At 38.6% G+C, this 25,030-nt stretch overlaps 1 long non-coding RNA gene across 1 annotated transcript in view; it reads right to left on the reverse strand.

Moving 5' to 3' along the window:
* Nucleotides 1-5,669: 5,669 nt before the first annotated feature.
* The window catches only part of LOC147828703 (uncharacterized), a 30,503-nt gene continuing 11,142 nt past the window's right edge, over nucleotides 5,670-25,030 (reverse strand). The window contains exons 4-5 of the long non-coding RNA XR_015450338.1: nucleotides 23,875-23,954; nucleotides 5,670-5,913 (exon numbers count right to left, since the gene is read on the reverse strand). This is a non-coding gene — a long non-coding RNA (uncharacterized LOC147828703). The remainder of the gene's footprint in view (nucleotides 5,914-23,874; nucleotides 23,955-25,030) is intronic.

The following is a 25,030-nucleotide window of genomic DNA, read 5'->3' on the forward strand; positions in this document are numbered from 1 at the left end:
TGGCAAGGATGTGAGGTCATGCCAATGTGGTATAAATTGCTCTAATATCCGTGAAGAGCAATTTGGCAGTAAAGTGTAGCATATGATACTTATTTGATCCAGTAAGTCCATTTCTAGCAATTTATCCCATGGATACACTGGCACAAAATGAAAAGACAATCTACAATAGTACAATCAAAAATACCTCTATGTTCCTCCAGGTAGAAACAGTTAAATGAAATGGAATACTATGGAACCAAAAAAAGAATGAGGCATAGTATGTATAGCCAAGACTAGTTTTCCATGCTATCCTCTTAGTCACAAAAGCAACATGAGGAGAATGTGTATATTACAGAGGAGTAGAGCAAGACTGACTTCCAGAACAGGAATGAGAATTCACAAGTGATCAGGTGGCTGAGGGGAAGGGATGAGAGAACAGATTTCCTTTCATAGTATATCTACTTCTTAAATGTTGTGCTGTTTGAACTTTATGCAGTGTGAATGTGTTGCCCATTCACCAAGTTAAGTGTGCATTTTTAAGTTTTGGAAGCAAATATTATCCTCTTGTATTATTTTTGTCCTATGAGAAGCAAACCTCAAAATGTGGGAGTGCTTTATCAGGAGAAAAGCCTGGGAGGGAAAATGGGAAAAAAGCCAGACAGCAGGGAGAGCCCCAGATGGTGAGAGGAAGGTTTGGCCCCTGATGTGAGACAGAAGAGGAAGAGAGAAAGTTTTGACAAGTTTTGACAAGAGGGAGTCCTTGAGCACAAATCACCAGTCAGAAGAGTACCACTTCCAACTAAGAAAAGCCCAGGACCTGATGGAGTCACCACTGAATTGTGCCAGAACTTTAGAGAAGAAGTAACACCAGTACTCCTCAAACTTTTCCATGTAACTGAAATGGAAGAGATACTTCCAAATTCATTCCATGAAGCAAGCATTACCCTGATACCAAAACCAGATAAGAACTCAACAAAAAAGGAAAACTACAGGCCTATATCCTTGATGAAGTTAGATGCAAAAATCCTTAAGATCCTGGCAAAAAGAATCCAACACATCATTTTTTAAAAATCATACACTATGACCAAGGGATGCAAGGATAGTTCAATATAGATGAATCAGTAGAATCACAGACAAAAATCACATGATCATCTCAACAGATGCAGATAAAGTCTGTGACAAAATCTAACATCCTTTGTGATAAAATACAGATGAAAGTAGATATAGAAAGACCTTACTTTAAACTGATAAAAGTCTCAGGCACCATCATACTGAATGGGGAAAAACTGAAAGCTTTTCCTCTAAAATCAGAAACAGGACACAATGTCCACTCTCAGCATTTCTGCTCAACAGAGTACTTGAAATTTTAGCCAGAGTAATCACACAAGAGAAAGAGATAAATGGGATGTGGATACAAAAAGAAAAGGTCAAATTATTTCTATTCACAGATAATATAATCCTTTACATAGAAGACCCCAAAACCCCATCAGAAGACTCTTAAAGCTGGTAAACAAATTCAGTAAATAGCAGGTTACAAAATCAATATACAAAAATCAATAGTTTTCTCATACACTAATAATGAACCCACCAAGAAAGAAATTAGGAAAATGATTACATTCATGATAGTTTTAAAAATTAAATACCTAAGAATAAGCCAAACAAGGAAGTGAAAGACTTCTATAATGAAAACTACAGAACTCCAAAGAAAAAATTGAAGAGGATGTTAGAAAATGGAAAGGCAGTCCCTGTTCCTGGATCAGCAGAATTAATATTGTCAAAATGGCCATGTTACAAAAAATGATACTGTATAGATTTAATGCAATCTCTATTAAAATATTAATAACATTCTTCACAGAACTAGAAAAAGCAGCCCTAAAATTTATATGGAACCAAAAGAGGCCCAGAATAGCCAAAGCAAAAAGAACAAATGGGAGGCATCAGGGTTCTGGATTTTGGTTATACTACAAAGCTACAGTAACAAAAACTACATGATATTGGCACAAAAATAGACATATAGACCAATGGAGTAGAGTAAATGACACAGAAATAATCCCATGCACCTTCCATCATCTGATTTTTGACAAAGAGGCCAAAAACATACACTGAAGAAAAGACAGTCTCTTTAATAAATGGTACTAGGAAAACCAGTTATCCCCATGAAAAAGATTGAGACTAGATCCTTATCTCTCACCTTGAACTAAAATCAAATGAAAATGGATTAAATGTCTAGCTTTAAAACAGAAACTTGAAACTGCTGGAAGAAAATGTAGGGGAAACACTTGAATCCATATACACAGGCAAGAACCCCAGTAGCACAAGAAATAATGTCAAGAATCAACAAATGGGATTATACCAATTTAAAAAGCTTCTCCAAGCTTCTCCACAGTGAAGAAACAATGGAGTGAAGAGAGAACCTACAGAATGGGAATAAATTTTTTCCAGCTACTCTTTAGGCAGAGGACTAATAGCTAGATTACATAAGGAACTCACAAAAATTGTCCCCCAAAACGAATAGCCTAATAGAAAAAAGGGGAAATGAACTGAATATACACTTCTCAAAAGAAAAACTACAAATGGCCAATAAATACATGAAAAAATGCTCATATCTTTAACCATTAGAGAAATGCAAATCAAAACACCTGAAATTCCATCTTACTTCACTCAGAACACAAAAAACAACAAATATGGGTGAGATTGTGTGTGGCGGGGAGGAGGAAAACTTCTACATTGTTGGTGGGAATGTAAAGTAGTCGAACCACTGTGGAAATCAGTATGGAGATTCCTCAAAAAACTAAAAATAAAAATTACACTTAACCTGGGTATATTCCCAAAAGAGCTAAAGACATCATCCTATAGTGATACATGGATACCCATGTTTATAGCAGTGCAATTCACAATAGCTAAGCTCAGAAACAGCCTCAATGCCCACCAACAGACAAATAGATAAGTAAAATGCGGTATGTATTCACAATGGAATATTATTCAGTGATAATGAAACATGAAATCATGTCATTTACAGGAAAATAGATGGAACTTGAGACCATAATATTAAGTGAAATAAAATGAGTAAAATAAAGAAGAAATTATAGGAAACAAAAAGGCAGACTTTTTATAGATGGGGAAGGGAACCAGGGAGGAGGGAGTGTAGGGGGGTAACAAGATGGAAAACAATCAAGATACATTACATATATGTACCAATTCCCCCCAAATAGATGTAACTATTATGTCTTTTATACATACACTAAAAATAGAGTTCCACTGCTTTCAGGAATAGGCCCTCATATTCTTGCTGTTCTTACCATTTGCTTGGGAGCAGCTCCCCACTCTGAGATGTGCATCCTCAGAACTGATGATGGATTCCAAGAGCAGCAGCAGGCCCCTGGATCCGTGCACCCCCTTGCAGCACATCTCATAGCTGAAATTTGCAAATATACTGCTCTCAAGTAATAACTTACCTTGATTTTGTAGTTACAGCAACTTGGACTTTTCTTGTTTAGAAACGTTTCTCTTTATTCATTTATTCATTCATCCAACCAACCATATTTATTATACCCTACATGCTATGCACGAAGTTATATGCTGGAAAGGTAAACAAAACATTCAAAGGTCCCAGATTCATGGGCCTGTTGTCTTCTGAGCAGGAAGACATAATCAAATGACCAAACAGCACATCATTTCCAACTCTACTCACTGCTGTAGAGAAAGGGTCCAGAAGGTCACGATGCCTCCGATGCCAGTCTGGGAAGGTTGGAGAAGGCTCTGAAGGAAATGATATACTAAAAATGCTCAGTGAGTCCAGCATAGAAGAGTCTAAAGGATAAAACTAAAATCACCTGGGGATAACCTCCGAAGTTTCTTACTCTTCTCTAAATGCAGTTGTGTAATACAACACCAGCCAATAGAAATAGAATGTGAGCCACGTGTGTGTTTTTGAATTTTTAAGGCTCTTGAGACATTTTATGAAATCACCCTCAGAAGTACCATACTCATCCACATTGACAGCAATCCTGAGAGTGTATGTCTCACTGGGACTTGGGCAATGATGACCGATGTAATTTCCTTCACATTTGTTAATTTGATTTGCCAAAGATGGGATTTCCTTATTTTCACCAAAAAATCTTTGAATTCTAGAGAACATTCTTTGTCCCTCTCTTCATTAGCAAATTCATTTCTAGTTGTATATTACTAATTTTCTTCTTAGAAGTAAATTGATGTCATCTCTTTCATTGAGTAGGGTTGGATTGGGCCTGATACTTGTGTTCTTCTGTTTGACTTCCAATTCCACAAGTTGTCCTGGGGGTCAGAGGAAACCCAGAGATACAGAGGCTTCTCAGGAAGCTCAAGTATCTGGAGGAACCTGGGGTTGTGGCTCAGGGTAGAGCTGTGCCTAGCCATGAGTGAGGCCTTGGGCTCAAGCCCCAGCACTTTCCCCACCCCTAAGGATCAGAAGGAGAAAGGTACACACACACACACACACACACACACACACACACACACACACACACACACACATGCTCTCAGAGCCGGGTGAACCCTGAGCTGCCAAGAACCTACAGAGAGCCCCAGAGCATCAATTAGGCTGGGACACTTGCTCTGAAGGATGAGAGTTTCCTTGGAGATAAACTCAGATTTAGGCTGATCAGAGCACTGGGCTAGACTGGGATGGAAACCATGGAGATGTGGAACCAAGCCTGGCTCTCAAGACCTGCACAAATCAGATGGGGCAAATGGGACTGTCTCCCCTGAGGGAAAGATGAGCTCTGGTCCTTCAGACTCACATACATCCCATGAGTCTAGGTGTGTACAATCAAATGGACAAATGGCTCAGACAGGAAGACCCCTGTGTGGCAGAACCCACTTGTCATGGCCATTGGCTGCTAAGCCAGGCTTCTAACAGGTCACTTCCACTCTTCCCTTCCCTCCCTACCCCTCCAACATCCACCCTCTCCACTCTCAGCCACCCCAGGCTTTAGTCTTCTGGAAGAACAGCAGGTAGGCCTACTGCAACACACAGAGCCCTGCCCACGTCTGGCATGAGAGCCCTGTTCTGGGATGGAGCAGCACCTTGGAACAGTCCAGACAGGGAGCCCTTTCTTTGGCAGGTGTCCTTTTCAGAACCAGGTGTTGATAAGGTGTAAAAAGACTTGCTAATTCAAGCAGAATACACAAAATCCACCCTGCACTGAGTTCAGTCTTTTTTGTTGAGGCCAGTTTTTACAAATGCTAATGAACTACTCCATTTGACTTCTTAGACAGGCGCAATCCTGAGACATATTGACACTTGCTAATGATTTAATTGCCCTTTGGCTCCACAAACAGTGAGGGCCAGACCAGTGGTGCCGGCTGCTTAGAAACCCCATGGGCAGATTTGCCTAGAAGGGCCTGGGGCTGAGTTAGTGCCTCCCACCATGGCCAGTGATGAGTAGGAAGGTGGCTCCTTTTTTGATTTCTTGGTTTCCCTTTGATCTCCTATCCCATCAAGAATTCTCTTCAATGGAAGGATTCACAAGGCAGGCAGATTCTTGCATGCACGCGTGCACACACACACACACACACACTTCATCTCTGCCTAGCCCTGTCCTATTCCTGTTGAATGGCTCTGTGATGGGCTGCATGAGGAATGGGGCATATTTAGGGGAGAATACCAGATGCCGCTTCACTGCCCCAAAATCTGTGGGCATGGAGGGGAGGCGACAGAACAGGCAAAGACTTGTGCTAACATGATTGCTTTTTACAAACATGACAATCTGCAGCCTTTATTTTCTATTTTTTAGTGACACTTCTTGCCACTCACAGAGCAATTCTGCAAGAGGGCTTCCGTGGCAACCCCAAAACAAGAGCAGACCAGATGGCCCGGGTCTTCTGACTTCGGCTGGCCATAGGTGAAGTTTCTTTTGTCATTTGCTCACTCCAGTCATCTGGCCTCTACTGTCTCTGTGGGGAGAAGGGGAAAGTTGAGGGCAGGGAACATTAATTAGGAAAACTTTTTAAAAAGAGCAAAAGAAGCAGGCATCACACACTGTGACACAAGCAGTCTGGGAATGATGAAGGGAGACTGCCACCTATGGGCCAGGTTCCAAGCACGAGCGGTTTGGCCAGGCAGAGGCCAAGGCTTGTGGCACAGTTAGTCACCACTTCCTTGGCTTTCAGACAAAACCACTCTGAGACAGAAATGTTAAGTGAAATAAACCAAACACACAAGTTTAAACATCGCATGGTCTCTCTTGTATGAGAAACCCAAAGTATAAACAATTTAAAGAGTAAAATAAGGTAGATAATAGGAAACAGGAAGATAGATCTTTTGCAAATGGGAAGGGGACCAAGAAGGGTAGGGAGAGGAGAGGAAGGGAAATTAGAAAGAATTAAGACTTGCTACCAACTCCCCACAATGAATGTGATCATTGTGTACTGCAAACTTGTACTAATAAAAATTTTAAAAATTAAAAAATCAAAAGTACTCTTAAATCATTTGTGACACATAAGCATTTCCTAGATCTTTTCTCTCACAAGCATGCCATTCTGCAAGCTAAATTCTGTGTACAAGGAAAATAATACTGTATAACAGACAGTTCTGGATCACCATCTGTAACAGATATTCACATCATTTGGCTACATGGTGCCACGGCAGACCCCACACTCACACAACTAAAAAGAAATTTTTTTTGGTACCGGGGATCAAACTCAGGACCTTGCATTTGCTGGGCAGGCGCAGCGCTGCTGAGCTACATCCCTGACCCTCAACAACTAAAATTTTTTTTTTTTTTTGGTACCGGAGATCGAACTCAGGACCTTGCGCTTGAGATGCAGGCGGCGGAACCACTGAGCTAAATCCTCAGACCAACAACTAAAATTTTATGGCTGCCCAATAAAAATAAAACAGCATAGAGAGTCAGAGACAAGAGTGATCTTTCAGTGCAATCACAGTAGAAAAGCAACGGGATAAATAACAACTGGGCAAAAATCACATGCATTTCAGCGGATTCCAATGAGGGTTGGGAGATAAGAATAAAATCAAGGGGAAAATAAAGTATAATAAAAATAGAAAGGGACCAGGCATACAGTAAGGAAAACTGGGTAAGAACTGAAAAATGTAATTAACTCTGCTCCTAAAATAGGAAAGAAAATGCACAGAATTTGAGCTGGAGGTGGGGGGAGTAGAGGGAGAGCCTTTGTGCTAAAATGGTTTCAATGGTGTCATACAATTGTCTTTTGATATTTGAGATCAATGTGTTTGTGGACAGCAAATTCCTATTGTCTTGCATTATAAAATCAAATCCACTACAAAGTATCTACACAATATTGGATTTTGAGTTATTAAGTGGCCCCAACTCCTTTTGGAGAAAAGGAAATAGTAAAGGTATCTGTGTGTGTTTGTGTGTATGAGATTGTGCAGTGCATGTATTTGCATATGAATGTGTGTGGGTGTATATATGTTTGTGTATAAAAGAAAGCGTGTGTGTGTGTGTGTGTGTGTACGTGTGTGATATTTAATGGAGGAACTAAGGAGAGAATATTGTTCTATTCCTCTAAGCTAAAGTGGATTTAGAGGGCCTGCACCTGACTCTGCAGTGCATAGAGAAAAGATAAAGCTTCCCAGGCAGGCAGCACCCCCAGCCAGGCACAATACAGGCCCAAGTACAGAGCAGAGAGGCTAAGCAAGGCTTTTATAGAAATCAGGCCAGCCCTGGGGGGCCAGGCCTGTCTCTCCAGTGTGTGCCAAAGGAAACAGGAGAATGAATCCTTTGGAAGAGGGAGGAGATTTGCAGTGCAAACAGGCTGGGCAAGGAGAATAACCCAGGACCTGTGGAAGAAGGCCAAATGGTGTTTGAAGCCCGCTGGTTGAAGATGACCACCATCAGTTCTTTAGTGAAGAGAACTAGTGACTGATACCAGAACCCACCAAAAGTCTTCCAGGGGTCTTTGTGCATAACCACACAAATAATGCCAAATTTTCATTAGTGGCTCAGCTATCCTCAAGACAATCATCTTTTCAAATTTTTGCTTAAGCATAAATTCAACAGCCTCATTAGAAGATGTAGTATTAGGATACCTGAATTAGGAGGGCCTTGTCTTTCCCCTTCCTAGGTGTGAATTGTAACCAGGGAGATTTTGATATCTTTATCACAGAGGTTGTTTCATGCATTTTAAATTTTATGTAAATTATATCATATATGTATTTATTTTGCATTATGTTAACCTATCATTATGTATTTTAGATTTATCCATGCAGGTGGTATAGATCTGGTTCACTCATTTTAATGACTGTGCAGTGTTGACCCACATGAATAATCTAACTTGCTTATTTCATTCCTGCAGATCAGGTACCCGGTTTCTACTTTTTTTTTTTGGTATCACACAGAGTACTAACAAGAACATTCTTTCTTTCATATCTTCTTGAGGCAGTGAGTCTCTTGGGACTTAGTGACAGAGGGGTGGAATTGTTGACCATAGGTTAAGCATTAACTTTACCAGGTGTTACCAAATTGTTCTCTCCTGTGGCTAAATCCTTTCACACTCCCAGTGACAGTGGAGGAAGTTTTCATTTCTGTTGGTATTGTCAGTTTTTAAAAAAATTTCTATGCTAATAGACATGCAATATTATGTTTGTTTTAATTTCCATCTCCTTGACTTTTCTTTTCTTTTCTTTCTTTTTTTTTTTTTTTGGTACCAGGGACTGAACTCGGGTCCTTGTGCTTGCCCAGCAGGCGGCGAAACCACTGAGCTAAATCCCCGGCCCTATATCCTTGACTTTTCATTGAACACCTTTCTTGTCTCTAGAACATTAAATGTCTTCTGCTAATTGATCATATGTTATATTTTCATATTATTGCTTATTTATAAGAATTTAGTGTTTATTTTGGATAATAATTGTTTGTTGGAAATTAGAGATGTAGCTGTTTTCTCCAGGCCCATATTTGTCATTTTATTTTTAGTATTACTTGTCATTAGGAAAATTTTCTAAATTATGTAGTTCAATTTATCACTTTTTCATGATGATTTTTGTTTTTTATCTTGAAGTCCTGCCCTTCTTGGAGATTGTATAAATATCTTTAAGGGAAAAAGCTTACAGCTTTCCCTTAACATATCTTAAGTTTATTTTTTATTTATTTTTATTTTGCTGGTACCGAGAATTGAGCTCGGGACCTTGTGCTTGCAAGGCAGGTGGCGGCACCATTAAGCTAAATCCCCCACCCTTAAGTTTATTTTTGTTCCTGCAGTGACATATGAATCTAATTTTTCCTTTTGAAATTGTTATTAGTGGAACGTTCTAGGCTCCAGACATGCAGGATGCTTTTGGGAAGCCCCAGGACACGGTGGTGAGGGTTCACATTGGACAAGTCACCACTCCCCAGAGCAAGGTAGGCCCTGTGCAGGGCCAAGTTCAAGTTCCCTGGCTGCCAGAAGACCCACATCTCAAAGAAGTGGAGCTTCACCAAGGGTAATGCAGATGAATTTGAAGACAAGGTGGCTGAGAAGCGCCTCATCCCCAAGGCTGTGGGTGAAATATATCCCAAATCATGGTCCCCTGAACAAGTGGTGGGCCTTGTATTCTTTTCTGAGAAAAGGTCTCATTATGTAGCCCAGGCTGATCTTGAGCTCATGGAGATCTTTCTGGATCGGCCTCCCCAGTGCCGGGATTACAGGTGTGTGCCACCCTGCCTTGTACTGTAGAAGCTTTCCACTCTGTTGCCTCTCCTTCAAATCAAGTTCATCAATAAATCTTAACTCCATTTTTAAAAAGTTCTAGTGTCATTTATTAAATAGCCATTGTTTCCCTCTTGATCTACAATGTCACCTCTGTCGCATTCCAAGTTCCTATTTCTAAGTTTTTCAGAGAACATATTCCATTGATCTATTTATCCCCAAAATGATATCAGAATACTATAATTTACTGTGAGCCTTGTTATCTGTTAGGGTGACACCTATTTCTTTTTACTGTTTCAAAACTGTTCTGTTTATTCTCGGAACCACTGTTTTTCTGAATAGGTTTTGTTCTTATCTGTGAAGATCAGTGAAAAAAATTCCCCAGGGAATTTTAATAAAATTTCTTAAATTTGGGGCCGGGGATTTAGCTCAGTGGTTCCTCCACCTGCCTCACAAGGACAAGGACCCGAGTTTGATCTCTGGTACAGAAGAAGGGGTGGGGGTGGGGGAGAAGGAGGAGAAGAAGAAGAGGAAGAAGATTTCTTAAATTTATAGTGTAAATTTAGGAAAATTGGTACTATTATACTGTTGTCTTTGCATTCATGAACAGAGTGTATCTCCATTTATATATAGGCTTTCTTTAGCTCTCTCAATGAAGTTTTAGAGCTTTCCACATCTTTTGCTAGATTTATTTCTAGGTACCTTATAGTTTTTTTAAAGTAGTGTTATAAATGATATATTCAGTAAAGCCTTGGATTGTAACTTGTTCCATGAGTGTTCCACAAGATGAGCAAACTTTTCTAACAATTTTAACTTGATAAAAAGCGATGTTTTGCAATACAAGTAGTAGGAGATGCTGAACGTCACATGATCACAACCCAGGAAGTGGTTCTCTCTCCCCTCCTCTGTCTGTCTCTGTCTCTGTCTGTCTGTCTGTCTATCTGTGTCTGTCTGTCTATCTGTGTCTGTCTGTCTGTCTGGCTCTCTCTCTTTCTCTCTCTCGCTATAAGATTGTGGGTGATCATCTCCCAACAGCAAGGGCTTCTGGAAGTGTCTCCTCTGTAGAGGAGGAGGACAAAAAGGCGGAAGAATCCCTCACTTCAAATGAGATTAGGGAGATGTGTAAAATGTGGGAAACAGTGCAATATTTTGTAGAAAAGCACCACCTGAATAAGGCTGGAGTAGTGTGAGTCATGAATCTGTTCAATGACAATGCAATGTCACATTTCTGTGCCAGCCTCAAAAGATATAAAAGCAAGTGTCATCGGATAGGTTCCTTTTTAAAGTTGCTCAAAAAGAAAAAGATTTCACTGAACTAATAGGTAGCAGTGATTCTGTTAGTGATAGTGAAAGTCATCCTACACAATGTCCCTCCTCTCTCATCTCTCTTGCATGAGCCACAAAGATTTTCAAAGATAAGCACAGGTTAATTTGTTTATTTTTTATACTTTGCATTTTTTATTATTTTACATCATATAACAGTATTGTATTCATTTTTATACAAATATTTTTGGGTTGTGGAACAAATCATCTGAGTTTCCATTATTTCTTATTGGGAAATTTGCTTTGATATACAAGTGCTTTGGATTACAAGCATGTTTCCAGAATGAATTATGCTTGCAAACCAAGATTTTACTGTATTTTAATTTCATCTTCACTCTTGAATGTTAGTTTAACTGTGTATAGAATTCTAAATTAAGTTATTTTCCCTTCAACATTCTGAGTATAGTTTTTCTTAGACAACTAGGAATAGAAGAAAAATCTCTTAACTTGTAAAAGGGTACTTATCTACCAAAAGTCTAAAATAAATATGCTAAACAATAACATTAAAGTCAAGAACAAGACAAAAAAATATTCAAAGGTAATTTTATTTTACTTGCTAAGAATAAATATAAAATGCAATTGTAAAAAAAGCAGGATATAGCTGGATTTATTTAAATTAAATCAGTCTTCAATTTAAATCTAAATCTGTCTTTAATTTAGTTCTACATTTTTATGATTACATACTCTGATGGATTTATTATTTAATCTTATTTTGTGCTTTCTGTTCATCATTTTTTCCTTTTCTGTCTTTTATGCAACTTATTAATGTTGTCCTCCAAATGATTATATTTCTATTTTATACTTATTTTAAAATTTAACAAACTTACTGTTCAATAATCTTGCATGTTATTCAATACCCCTCTTTTATTTTTATTTTTTATTTTTATTTTTTTTTGGTACCGGGGACCGAACTTGGGTCCTTGCGCTTGCGCAGCAGGCGGCGAAACCACTGAGCTAAATCCCCGGCCCTAATACCCCTCTTTTAGAAAGAAATAAAGATCTAAAGATGTTTTATCTAATCATTCTTCATTTCGCTTCACATATTACTGCTTCTAGTAAGTACACTTCCATTTACAATAACCTCTGCTAGTGCTTTTACTATGTTTCATATAGTGAATACTTACTTAGACTTGTCTACACATTTATCAATAATCTTCCATTGCGTATGTATGTATGTATGTACGTATGTATGTATGTATGTATTTATCTATGAGACAAGGTCTCCCTAAGTGGTACAGGCAGGCTGTGAATTCACTACGTAGCCCAGGCTGTCCTCAAACTTATGATCCAAATCCAATGGATGCACTATGCAATTCAATGTATATTCAGAGTTGTGCCACCACCAGCATAATCAATTATAGAACATTTTCATTAGTCCCGGAAGAAACTTTATTCTTATTAGTAGTCATTTCCCCCAATTTTCTCAGCTTTAGGCAACCAGTAATCTACATTTAGTCTCTATAAAGCTATCTATTCCAAGTCATTTGGAGTGATGGAATCATACAATATACGGTCTTTTGTTTGACTTCATTCATCATAACATTTTCAAAATCCACCTATGTGGTAATATGATTCAGTACTTCATTCCTTTTTATAGCTGAATAATTGTCTGAATAATTTTATAGATATACCACATTTTATTACCCATTTATCAGGTGATGCACATTTGGGTTATTTCCACTTTGGGACTATTATGAATACTTCTGTGACAGTTTTTGTGTGGACATATATATTTAACTTCTTTTGGGTATGCATGTAAGAGAAGAATTACTAAGTCAAGGTAACTTGACATTTATCCTTTTAAGGAACTGCCAGACTGTCCTTGAAAGAGTCTGTACCACTTTACAGTACAACCAACATGAGGGTTCCCATGAAGGTTCCCACTTCTTCACACCTTTGCCAACAAGGGCCTTTTGATTACAGCTTTTCTAAGTGTGTGTGAAATGGCTTGTCTTTGGGTTTTGGTTTCCCGTTCTTTGGTGACTACAGCTACAGAAGCATCTTTTCATGTGTCTTTTAGACATTTGTATATTTTCTTTGGAGATTTGGGTCCTTCATTCTTCAATTGGGTTATTTATCTTTTTATTATTGAGCTGTAAGAGTTGTTTATATAGTAAAGGTACAAGTCCCTTACCTGATACATGATTATATGGCACTTTTTCCCCATTCCATAAGTTATCTTTTCATTTTCTTATGCTTTTAATGTCATATTTAAGAAGGATTTGCCTAACCTGAAGTAATGAAGCTTTATCCCTGAGAGTTATTTTTGTTTTTTGTTTGTTTTTTTGGTACCAGGGATCAAACTCGGGACCTTGTGTTTGCGAGGCAGGAGGCGGAAACACTGAGCTAAATCCCAGGCCCCCTAAGAGTTATTTTTAAAAAAGAATTCTATTGTTGTAGGTCTTACATTTATGACTACGATCTATTTTTAGTTAACTTTGGTGTATGAAGTAAGAAGGGGTCCTAATTCATCCTCATGGCTATCCAGTTATCCCAATACCACTTGCTGAAAAAAAATACTTCTTTCTAGACCTAATGTCTTATATCCTTGTCAAAACTCAATTGATAGTAAATGTAACATAAATAGAAAAAAACATAATATACTTAGTAAAAATGAACTTTAAAAAAAACAAATTATTTTTATTAAATAACAGTATTATTTAATAAAAATAAATTTTCTAAAAATAAAGACTTTTTTTGGAGACAGGGTCTCACTCTGTAGTTCAGGCTGACCTTGAACTCACTATGTAGCCCAGGCTGGCTTCAAACTCGAGACAGTCCTCCTGCCTCAGCCTTTTGAACACTGGGATTACAGACGCACACCTCCATGCCCAGCTAAAACATTTGTTTTTAAAATAAAAATATTGGCTGAATCACCCCGCTGCAGACAGGCAGGTCTGCCCATGCCCTACCGAGGTCCTGAGTTGCACAGAACACGCCGAATAAGCCCGCTGCAGACAGGCAGGTCTGTGCACGCCCTACTGAGGTCCTGAGTCGCGTGCTAAATCACCCCGCTGCAGACAGGCAGGTCTGCCCACACCCTACCGAGGTCCCCAGTCGCGCGGAACACACGCTGAATCAGCCCGCTGCAGACAGGCAGGTCTGTGCACACCCTACCCAGGTCCTGGGTTGCGCGGAAGACACCGAATCGCCCCGCTGCGGACGGCCAGCCACCTGATTCCACACTACAAAGACGCAGAGGACACCAGACCACCAGACCAAGGTACTGAGTCCCACTGTTCCCGGCCCAGAGGTAGGGGCTTCTGAGCCATCGTCCCACTGCTCCTGCCCCCAGAGGGAGGGGCTTCTGGGCCACCATCCCTCCCACCGCTCCAGGCCCAGAGGGAGGGGCTTCTGAGCCACCATCCCACTGCTCCTGGTCCAGAGGAAGGGGTTTCCCGGCCACCCTCCCTCCAGCTGCTCCCAGCCCACAGGAAAGGGCTTTTGGGTCATCATCCCCACCGCTGCTCCCGGCCCCTGTCCCACCTCACCCAGCTCAGAGGAGGTAATCCGTGCAGGTGCTAACAACCCCCCGTCCCAGTCGAAATGAGAAAACACGTAAATAAGTCTCAAAACCAGACTTCCAGATCACCTACAGCAACCCCAAAGGGAAATGAGATGGAACCCTCTGATACTCAACCACCTGGACCCACTGAACTGGCAACAAAAGGGGATCTGGAAAAAATAAAATCAGAAATAATTTCTCACATAACAGGAGAAATTGTGCCCCTAGTGCAAGACATGATTAATAAATCTAGAGAGGAGCTCAGGAACATGATGGAATCCCAACATAAGAAACAAATGGAATCCATAAAAGAGATGCAAATAGATTTCCAGGACATGAAAAACTCCATTGAAAGTCTATACAGCAGAATGAGCCAATGTGAGGACAGAATTTCAGATATAGAAGATAAGATTGCAATTACTGACCAGGAAAAGAAAAAGTGCTTCAAAATTATAAGAGAACATGAGAAATCAATCCAGCAGCTGCTAGATGATGCAAAAAAGAATAACATAAGACTGATTGGGCTCAATGAAGAAACAGGAGAGAGTGCAGATAACATAAAAAAATCTCTTCAGAGAAATAATGGCAGAAAACTTCCCAAGCAGGGGAAAAGAGCTTGACATACAGATAAGTGAGGCATATAAGACTCCAAATAGCCTTGATCAAAAAAAATCTACACATAGGCATATAATAGTCAGGATTCCAGAAACTCAACAGAAGAACGAAGTTCTCCAAACAGTGAGAGAAAAGAAACAAATCACATACAAAGGAAAGCCCATCAGAATGACAGCAGACTTCTCAACACAAACCATCAAGGCAAGAAGAGCTTGGAGTGACATATTCCAAGCCCTAAAAGAAAACAGCCTCCAACCCAGATTGATGTACCCTGCAAAGCTATCTTTCAAAATGGATGGAGAAATAAGATACTTTCATGACAAAGAGCATCTAAGGAACTTCGTGTATACCAAACCAGCACTCCAAAGAATTTTACACAATATCCTAGGAACAGACATTGAGAATCACAACCCAAGGAAGCAAAGGAGAATGAACCCATCTGGCATGACAAGAAATTAAACACAAAGGGGGAGAACCCAACAAAAAGAAAAAGTCATGGCAATGACAAGTCAATACATTTCAGTTATAACCATCAATGTTAATGGTCTCAATTCACCAATCAAAAGAAACAGACTGGCAGAATGGGTCAAGAAGCAAAATCCAGCAATATGCTGCATACAAGAAACACACTTAATTCAAAAAGAAACTCATAGACTGAAAGTTAAAGGGTGGAAAACAATACTCCATGTGACAGGAACCCGAAAAAAAGCAGGAGTAGCTATCCTCTTGGCAGATCAAGTAGATTTCAAACCAACACTGATTAAGAGACATGAAGAAGGACACTACATCCTTGTAAAGGGAAGAATCCAAGAGGAAGAGATGACAATCATAAATATCTATGCACCAAACACTAGTGCACCCAACTATATAAAACAAATACTAATGGACATGAAAAGTCATATATGCACTAATACAATTGTAGTGGGGAACCTCAACACCCCACTGTCCCAAATAGATAGATCAACTAGACTAAAAATAAGTAATGAAATACTAGAACTCAATCGAACTCTTGAACAAATGAACTGAACAGATGTTTACAGAGTCTTCCACCCCACAAAATCAGAATACACATTCTTCTCAGCTACACATGGGTCATTCTCAAAAATAGACCACATACTCACACATAGAACATGTTCAAGTAAGTGCAAAGGAATTGAAGTTATCCCCTGTATATTATCAGACCATAGTACGATGAAATTGGAGATCCATAGCAAACGAAACTCAAAAAATTTCATAAACATGTGGAAATTGAACAACACACTTCTGAATAACCAATGGGTCACAGAGGAAATTAAAAAAGAAATCAGACAGTTCCTTCAATTAAATGACAATGACAATACAACATATTGGAATCTATGGGACACAATGAAAGCAGTCTTACGAGGGAAATTCATAGCAGTGAATACGCATATTAGGAAAACAGAACGAGCTCAATTAAACAACCTGATGCTGAACCTCAAGCTTCTAGAAAAAGAAGAGCAGGACAACCCCAAAGCTCATACAAGGGAAGAAATTATAAAGATCAGAGGAGAAATCAATGCAATGGAGACTAAGAGAATGATACAAAAAAATCAATGAAGCCAAGAGTTGGTTCTTTGAAAGAATCAACAAAATTGATAAACCTTTAGCCAACCTTATCAGAAAAAGGAAAGAAAAGGCCCAAATCCATGCAATTAGGAATGAAAAGGGTGAAATGACAACAGACCCAGCAGAAATCCAGAGGATCATCAATACCTACTTCCAGAACCTATACGGAAATAAGATGGACAACACAGAAGAAATGGACAGATTCCTAGATACATATGAATTACCAAAGTTGAATGAAGGAAGACCTAAAAATTCTGAACAACCCACTATCAACCAATGAAATTGAAAATGTAATTAAAAACTTATCAACTAAGAAAAGCCCGGGCCCTGATGGCTTCACTGCTGAATTCTACAAGACATTTAGAGAGGAACTGCTGCCACTACTGTTTAAACTCTTCAATGAAATTGAAAGGGAAGCAATACTCCCAAATTCATTTCTGGAAGCAAGCATCACCTTGATCCCCAAAGCAGGGAAAGACCCAACTGAAAAAGAGAACTATAGTCCAATCTCACTAATGAACATAGATGCAAAAATCCTTAATAAGATACTGGCAAACAAAATGCAGAAGATCATCAAGAAGATCATACACCCTGACCAAGTGGGATTCATCCCAGGGATGCAGGGATGGTTCAATATATGAAAATCAATTAATGTAATACACTATATCAATAGAGCCAAGGACAAAAACCATATGATTATCTCTATAGACGCAGAAAAAGCATTTGACAAAATCCAACATGCATTTATGATAAAAACCCTACAAAAAATTGGAATAGATGGTCTCTACCTCAAACTGATAGAAGCCATCTATGAAAAACCAACAGCCAATATCATACTAAATGGTCAAAAACTGAAATCCTTCACACTAAATTCAGGAACAAGACAAGGATCTCCACTATCACCACTCTTGTTCAATATAGTTCTGGAAACATTAGCCACAGCAATTAGACAAGAGAAAGAAATAAAAGGAATAAAGATAGGAAATGAAGAAGTCAAATTGTCAGTATTTGCAGATGACATGATACTCTATATAGAAGACCCCAAGAACTCCACCAAAAGTCTTCTAGACTTCATAACCAAATTCAGTCAAGTAGCTGGTTACAAGGTCAACACACAAAAATCAATAGCTTTCCTCTACATGAATGACAGACTCACTGAGAGATAAACAGGGCAAATAATTCCTTTCACAATAGCATCCAAAAAACTGAAATACCTAGGAATCATCCTAACGAAAGAAATCAAAGACCTCTTCTCTGAAAACTATGGCACTCTGAAAAGAGAGATTGAAGATGATACCAGAAAATGGACAGACATCCCCTGCTCCTGGGTAGGAAGGATTAATATAGTGAAAATGGCCATACTTCCAAAACTGCTATATAGATTTAATGCAATTTCAATTGAGATCCCAGCAGCATACTTCATAGACCTCGAGAAAAAAAATCCAAAAATTCATTTGGAGCAAGAAGAGACCCAGAACAGCCAAAGCAATTCTAGGTAACAGAGACATGGCAGGGGGTATCACAATCCCCAACCTGCAACTATACTATAAAACTACTGTGATTAAAACAACATGGTACTGGCAAAGAAACAGACCTGAGGACCAGTGGAACAGATTAGAAGATGCAGAAACAATACCAGACACATTCAGCCATCTCATCTTTGACAAAGGAGCCAAACACCCTCACTGGAGGAAAGATAGCCTCTTTAATAAATGGTGCTGGAAAAATTGGGCTTCAACTTGCCAAAGATTAAAACTAGACCTATATCTCTCACCATGCACTAAACTAAAATCAAAATGGATTAAAGATCTAAATATTAAAATAGAAACTCTGAACCAGTTGGAACAGAGGTTAGGTAGAACCCTTGAAGACATCAGTGTAGGAAAAGATTTTATGAACAAAACCTCAGTTGCCCATGGACTAGCACAAACAATCAACAAATGGGATCTCTTCTTATTAAAAAGCTTCTGCACAGCAAGAGAAACCACCAGCAGTGTGAAGAGACAACCCACAATGTGGGAAAAAATCTTCACCTGCTCTTCCTCAGACAAAGGTCTACTATCTCGAATCTATAAAGAACTTAAAAAGACCAGATCTCCCAAATTTAAAGACCCAATCCAAAAATGGGCATCTGAAATGAACAGACATTTCTCAGACAAAGAAGTAAAAGCAGCAAATAAATACATGAAAAAATGTTCAACGTCACTGGTCATTCGAGAGATGCAAATGAAAACAATGCTGAGATTCCACTTCACTCCAGAAAGAATGGCTGCTATCATGAAATCAACCAATAACAAATGCTGGCAGGGCTGTGGGGAAAGAGGAACCCTGCTCCACTGCTGGTGGGAGTGTAGACTGGTGCAAGCACTGTGGAAATCAGTATGGAGATACCTCAAAGAAGTAGGACTGGAAGTCCCATTTGACCCTGCTATTCCACTGCTGGGGATCTTCCCCAAAGAATTAAAAGAATCATACCACAGTGATATATGTGCACCCATATTCATAGCAGCACAGTTTGTAATAGCTAAAACTTGGAAACAGCCCAAATGCCCAACAACTGGAGAATGGAAAAAGAAAATGTGGTTTTTTTATAGAATGGAGTACTACTGAGCCATAAAAAATGAGAAATTAGAGACATTTATAGCTAAGTGGATGCACATTGAGGCAATACTCTTAAGTGAAATAAATAGGACACACATGTGTAAATACCGAATAGTTTCTCTGGTGTGAGAAACTGAAAGTGTAAATAAGGACTAAATGTATAATAGGTAATGTGAAACAGGAAGAAAAGGGGCAAAGGGGAAGGAAGTGGGAGGGCTAGGGGAAAGGAAAGAAGGGAATGGGATTAATATGAGAAAATGGAAAAATAGGAACAAAATCTGTGTAAATAGGGAGGACTGGAGGGGTTGAAGGGAGGGTTGGGCAAGGGTGAAAAATAAGAACCAGGAGAGTCTAGGTAAAGGTACAAATTTCCAATGATGAATGTCATTATATTGTATACCTAAAATGTACCAATGATTAGAATGAATAATCGATAATGTAAAATAGGAAGAAAAGGTCCAAAGGGGTAGGGCTAGTGGGAGGGGCAGGGGAAAGGAAAGAAGGGAAAGGAAAAAATGATGAGAAATGGAAAAAATGGAAATAACGTCTTTGTAAATAGGGAATGGTGGAGGGCGTGAAGGGAGGGCTAGGAATGGGGAAAAAATAAGAACCAAGATGCATTATGTAAAGGTACAATTCCCAATGAGAAATATAATTGTGTTATATACCTACAATGTACCAATAAAAGAATTCAATACCAAAAAAAAATAAAATAAAATAAAATAAAAATATTATTTTAAAAATAAAATATTTCTGGACTCTAAGTCTGTTTTATTAATCTATATGTCATGTATGTGTGTGTGTGTGTGTGTGTGTGTGTGTGTGTGTGTTTCACAGTTTTGAATCCACAGCCTTGTGCACATTAGATAAGTGCTCTACTACTGAGCTATGGTCCAGCACCTCTTCCTTTTTTCTGGAGACTGAAACTGGGTCTCACTAAGTTGCTCAGACCAGCCTGGAATCGGAGATCCTCCTACCTTAGCCTCCCAAGTAGTTGGAATTACAGATTTATGTCTATTCTTAAGCTGGTATCATATTATCTTCATTACTGAAAGTCTATTACTAGTTGTGAAACATGGAACTGTGAATTCTCCAACTTCAGTCTTCTTTTTAGAGATTGTTCTGACTATTCCTTGTTCTTTACATTTAAAAAAATCAGCTGGAATTTTGGTAGGGATTGAATCTCTAGATGAATGTGGGAGTACTGCCATTAACAATGTCTTTCATTTAGACCCTGTGTCAAAAAAAAAAAAAAATTAAAAAGGGCTGGGAATGTAGCTTAATTTGCAGGACCTGGGTTCAATGTCTAGTAGTGAAAAACAAAACAAAAAGTTTTTCAATCCATGAACATGGGATGTCTTTCTATTTATTTAGGTATTTGTTAAATTTTTTTGCCCCAAGTACTTAGGGTTTAACCCAGGGCTTCCTGCGTGCTAGGCAAGGAATTTTATCCCCAACTCCTTTAAAAATTTTTATTTTGAGGCAAGGTCTCACTAAGTTGCTCAGGTTGGCCTCAAACTTGGATTCTCCAGACTCAGCCTCCTGAGTAGCTGGAAGTACAAGTGTGTGCCACCATATCTGGCCAAGGAATTCTTTGATTTTTTTTTTTTCCAAAATGTCTTGTGGTTTTCAGAATATAAGTTTAAAATTTTTTTTTATTAATACATGTTTGCAACACATAGTAATTACATTAATCATGGGGATTTGTACATATACATATCACATCTTGATAATTTTTATACTTTTTATTAAATTTATTAAGTATGTTTTTATTCTAGTGATAATGTAATTGCTTTCTTAATTTTATTTTCAGGTTGTTTGTGGCTAATTTATTGCTTCTGGACTCTTATCTCATGGATTCATTTTTTCTACTCCCTGAAGTGTTTTCTTAGTAGTTCTTTCAGAAAAGAATTTGTGAATGGAACGTTCTCTTAGTCCTTGTCTCAAAATGTTTTTATTTTACTTGTGAGTGATTATTTAATTGGGTACAGAATTCTAGGTCAATAGTTCTGAATGCATTTTCCTATTACATTTTGACTTTAATTCTTGCTACTGAGATGTCAACTCTCAGTCTATGAGTCTTTTATAGACAATATGCCTTTCTTTCACAGTTGTTTTTAAGTTGTTTTAAGGATTATTTTTAGGCTCTATAATTTCACTGTATTTAAATGGGATTTACTGTATTCTATTCAATGTTTTTTGTGGTTCTTCAATCTGAGGGTTTGTGTTTCAATTCTAGAACATCCTCAGCTATTAACATTTTGAGTATTACGTTCTTGCTAGTTTCTCTTCTGGAACTCCTGGATATATTACATTTTCTCATTTTATTCTTCTAATATATTTATTTTTGTCATAAAAATCTCATTCTTAACTGTATTTTGAATACTTTTCAGTTCTATATTCTAGTTTTTTATTGTGATTTTTAAAAATTAATATGAAGTAAGGGAGTTAACTCTCCTCACAAATATTAAAACAACTAGAGTTTTCAAGGAGAAATTTTTTTCATAAAAAATACCATGCCTCATTCCCCTAATACCTTTTAAAAACAGAAAATGGTCCTAAGGTGACTGTGGCATGTGTTTGTGTTTGTGTGTGTGTGTGTGTGTGTGTGTGTGTGTATTGTTACTGGGAATTGAAACTAGAACCTTTGCCCTATTATATTTACTGCCCTTTTTCCTTTTTTATTTTGAAGCAGAGACTCACCAAATCACTAACTTGCCCAGGCTGCAATCAGACTTGTGATCCTCATACCTCAGCCTCCCAGAATGCTAGGATTACAGAAATGTGCTTTTTAAATGTCATTATCTGTTAAATTACTAGATTCATGCTAAGGAAATACTTCTGAAGATGCTTTGGGAAAAGACACATTTCATGATTATAATTTTTTTTTTTTTTTGGTACCTGGGATCAAACTCAGGTCCTTAGCTTGCGAGGCACGTGGTGGAACCACTGTGCTAAATCCCCGGCCCTCATGATTATAATTTGCTGTCCCAGTTTCTCCTGTTGCATTTGACAGGCTGGTAGGATGCAAAGAGCATGGGCTTTTGAGTCAACCAGACTGGGATGGGACTTGGGCAACTTATTTTACCCTCACTACATTTTTTTCTGAGTCTTAATTTCATCATGTATAAAATAAATCCAGCAGCACTGTCATGAATAAACAATGATATAGTGTATATAAAGTACCTGTGTAAAGGCTGGACAATCATGGACACTTTCTACAGACAGGCATTGTTTCTTGTATAAGAATCTTAATCAGAACTAGCATCCTCATGTGGTTATTTTCATTTATCCTGTTTGAGACCTCACTAGTCACATCCATCATAGCCCTTTGGCTGTGACCTGACCTCCCTAGAACACACAGATTAATAATTAACTGGGTGAGGGATGGAATGATTCCTTGTGGAAATATCTGTGGTGATATTTTATACACTTTTCATCTGCAGCAGTCCCCTTGGTCAGTTATTTCATTTAATTGGCCCCAAATGAAACATTCTGGGGTTCTTTCTTGCAGCATATGGTGTAGTGCAAAGTCTATTTGGGAACCACACCCTATGAGGAGGACCTCTAGGACTCTTAAAAGATAAACGTTTAGAAAATTGATACAATTGAAAGGAAACTGTTATAAACACATGTTCCCTGTAATTTTTCAAACTAATATAGTTAATTCTGTCTGGCAGCAGTTTCTAAATTTAATTCACATTAGATAGATGAGTCCATTGGAAGAAGATAATATACTGATACAGTAATCACTCGCTTATGGTGAGGGCAGTTGGTGTTTCTAAAAGATAAGGTTACCTTCTGCAAGTACTGCCTTTCCAAGGCTGGCCTCGTACATTTCTTCTCTTGTGATATTCATGTCAGGAAATGGCATTTTCCCGTAAGCACATTTTAATGACTAACATCCCTATATGTGCAGTACGTTCAGGTCTTTTCCTTCTTGTTGTATGGCAATCAGGATGTAGAATGAAACCCATCTTATTAAACAATATCATTTAGCCTATTTCTTACAACCTAATATTGCATGTACTATCATTAACCAGAACACAGACAATGCTTACACCAAGGGCAGAATGGTGATTCCATTGTTCACATCACTAACTTATTAAAGGTGGGGAAAATCTTAAATAATTTAGTGCTATTTATAATCATAGTAGGTAACACTTATCATATATTATCTGTAGGCTTGAAATATGCTAAGCACATACCTGTATTAATGTATGCTTATGTGTGTTTTATAAGTTAAATTTAGTCTTTACAATAACCTTGTAAGGGAGATACTTTTATTAGCCCCATTTTCTAAAGGAGGAAAATGAAGCACAGGAGTTAAATACTTCCTCAAAGTTGTGCAGCTAGACATGGAGGAGCTGGGTCCATACTCAGGCAGGAACCACAGGAAAGTGCTCTTCCTTTCACCTTGTGACCATGTAGACAGAGTCCAGGAAGATCCAGAGGGCTGAATCTTTATGTCCAGTGACTCCTGAAGTGAACTGATGCGTGGAAACCATTCTTATACTCACCAGCGTAGTATCTGACTCCTCTAGAAATACTGTCCAAAGGCTAACATTCAGAAAATTTAGCTTTACTTTAAATTGAATACACACTTTACCTACATGTACCTTAACAATTCCAATGGTGCTAGGAATACCTCTGCCCATCCATCCTTCCCTCCCTTCTTTTTCTTCATATTTTCTGAATGCTATGGGAATAAAAGAAGGAGAAGGAGATATAGGAAAAAGGAGGAAAGTGTGTTAGTTTTCTGTTACTATAATAAAATACTTGAGATGATCAGCTTATAAAAGTATAAGGTTTATTTGGGCTCAGTTTTGGAAGTTTCACTCCCTGATTGGTAGGCCCCATTGTTTTGGTCCTGTAGTCAGGCAGTGCATCATGGTGAGAAGAACTCAGTGAGGAATAAGCCTTGCACCTCCTGGGCAGGACACAGAGGGGAGACAAAGAGACCGAGGTTCCACAATCCTCCTCAAGGGCATGGCCTTGTTGACCTAATAGCTCCCACTAGCCCCAGCCTCTTAGTTCCTATCAACTCCCAGTAGTCACCCTGGGAATCAAGTCTTTTAACACATAGGCCTTTGGAGCACATTCAAGATCCAAACTTAAGAAAGAGAAAGGGTTCTCTTTGTTTTGGAAGCTTGCATTCTAGGTCAGGAAACAGGCTCCATAAATGTGAAACATCTAAAGAATGACATGACAGTGTTTGGTCATCACATCTCACATTAGGTAGCTCAGGTAGGACCATTTTAATGCCTCTAGCCTTGCCTCACTCGGGTGGAGTCAGGTCACCATGTCCCTGCTCTGTGGCCTTGCTAGTCCATTGTCATGATTCTGTCACAATCCTCCTTATCTTCCTGCTAAGTAAAGTACTTCACAGGGCCTTCTTTTTTTTTCTTAAATTCTTTTATTGGTACATTTTAGGTATACAATATGTTTACATTTATCATTGGATGCTTGTACCTGTACATGATGTATCTTGGTTTTCATTTTTTCCCCCATTACCTGTGCACCTCTCACCCCCTCCACCCTTCCCTATTTACATAGACTTTGTTTCCATTTTTTTTTTTTTTTTTTTGGTACCAGGGATTGAACTCAGGACCTTGTGCTTGCGAGGCAGGCAGTGGAACCACTGAGCTAAATCCCCGGCCCCCGTTTCCATTTTTAAAAAATTTTCTCATAATTTTTCCTTTCCCCATCTCCTCCCACTACCCCTACCCCTTTGGACCTTTTCCTATTTCAAAGTATCAATCATTCGTTATTAAT

This window comes from Heterocephalus glaber, unplaced genomic scaffold (genome assembly GCF_053883595.1).
Source record: "Heterocephalus glaber isolate CG9 unplaced genomic scaffold, H.glaber_assembly_v1.0 deba00000942, whole genome shotgun sequence".
NCBI lineage: Eukaryota > Metazoa > Chordata > Mammalia > Rodentia > Bathyergidae > Heterocephalus > Heterocephalus glaber.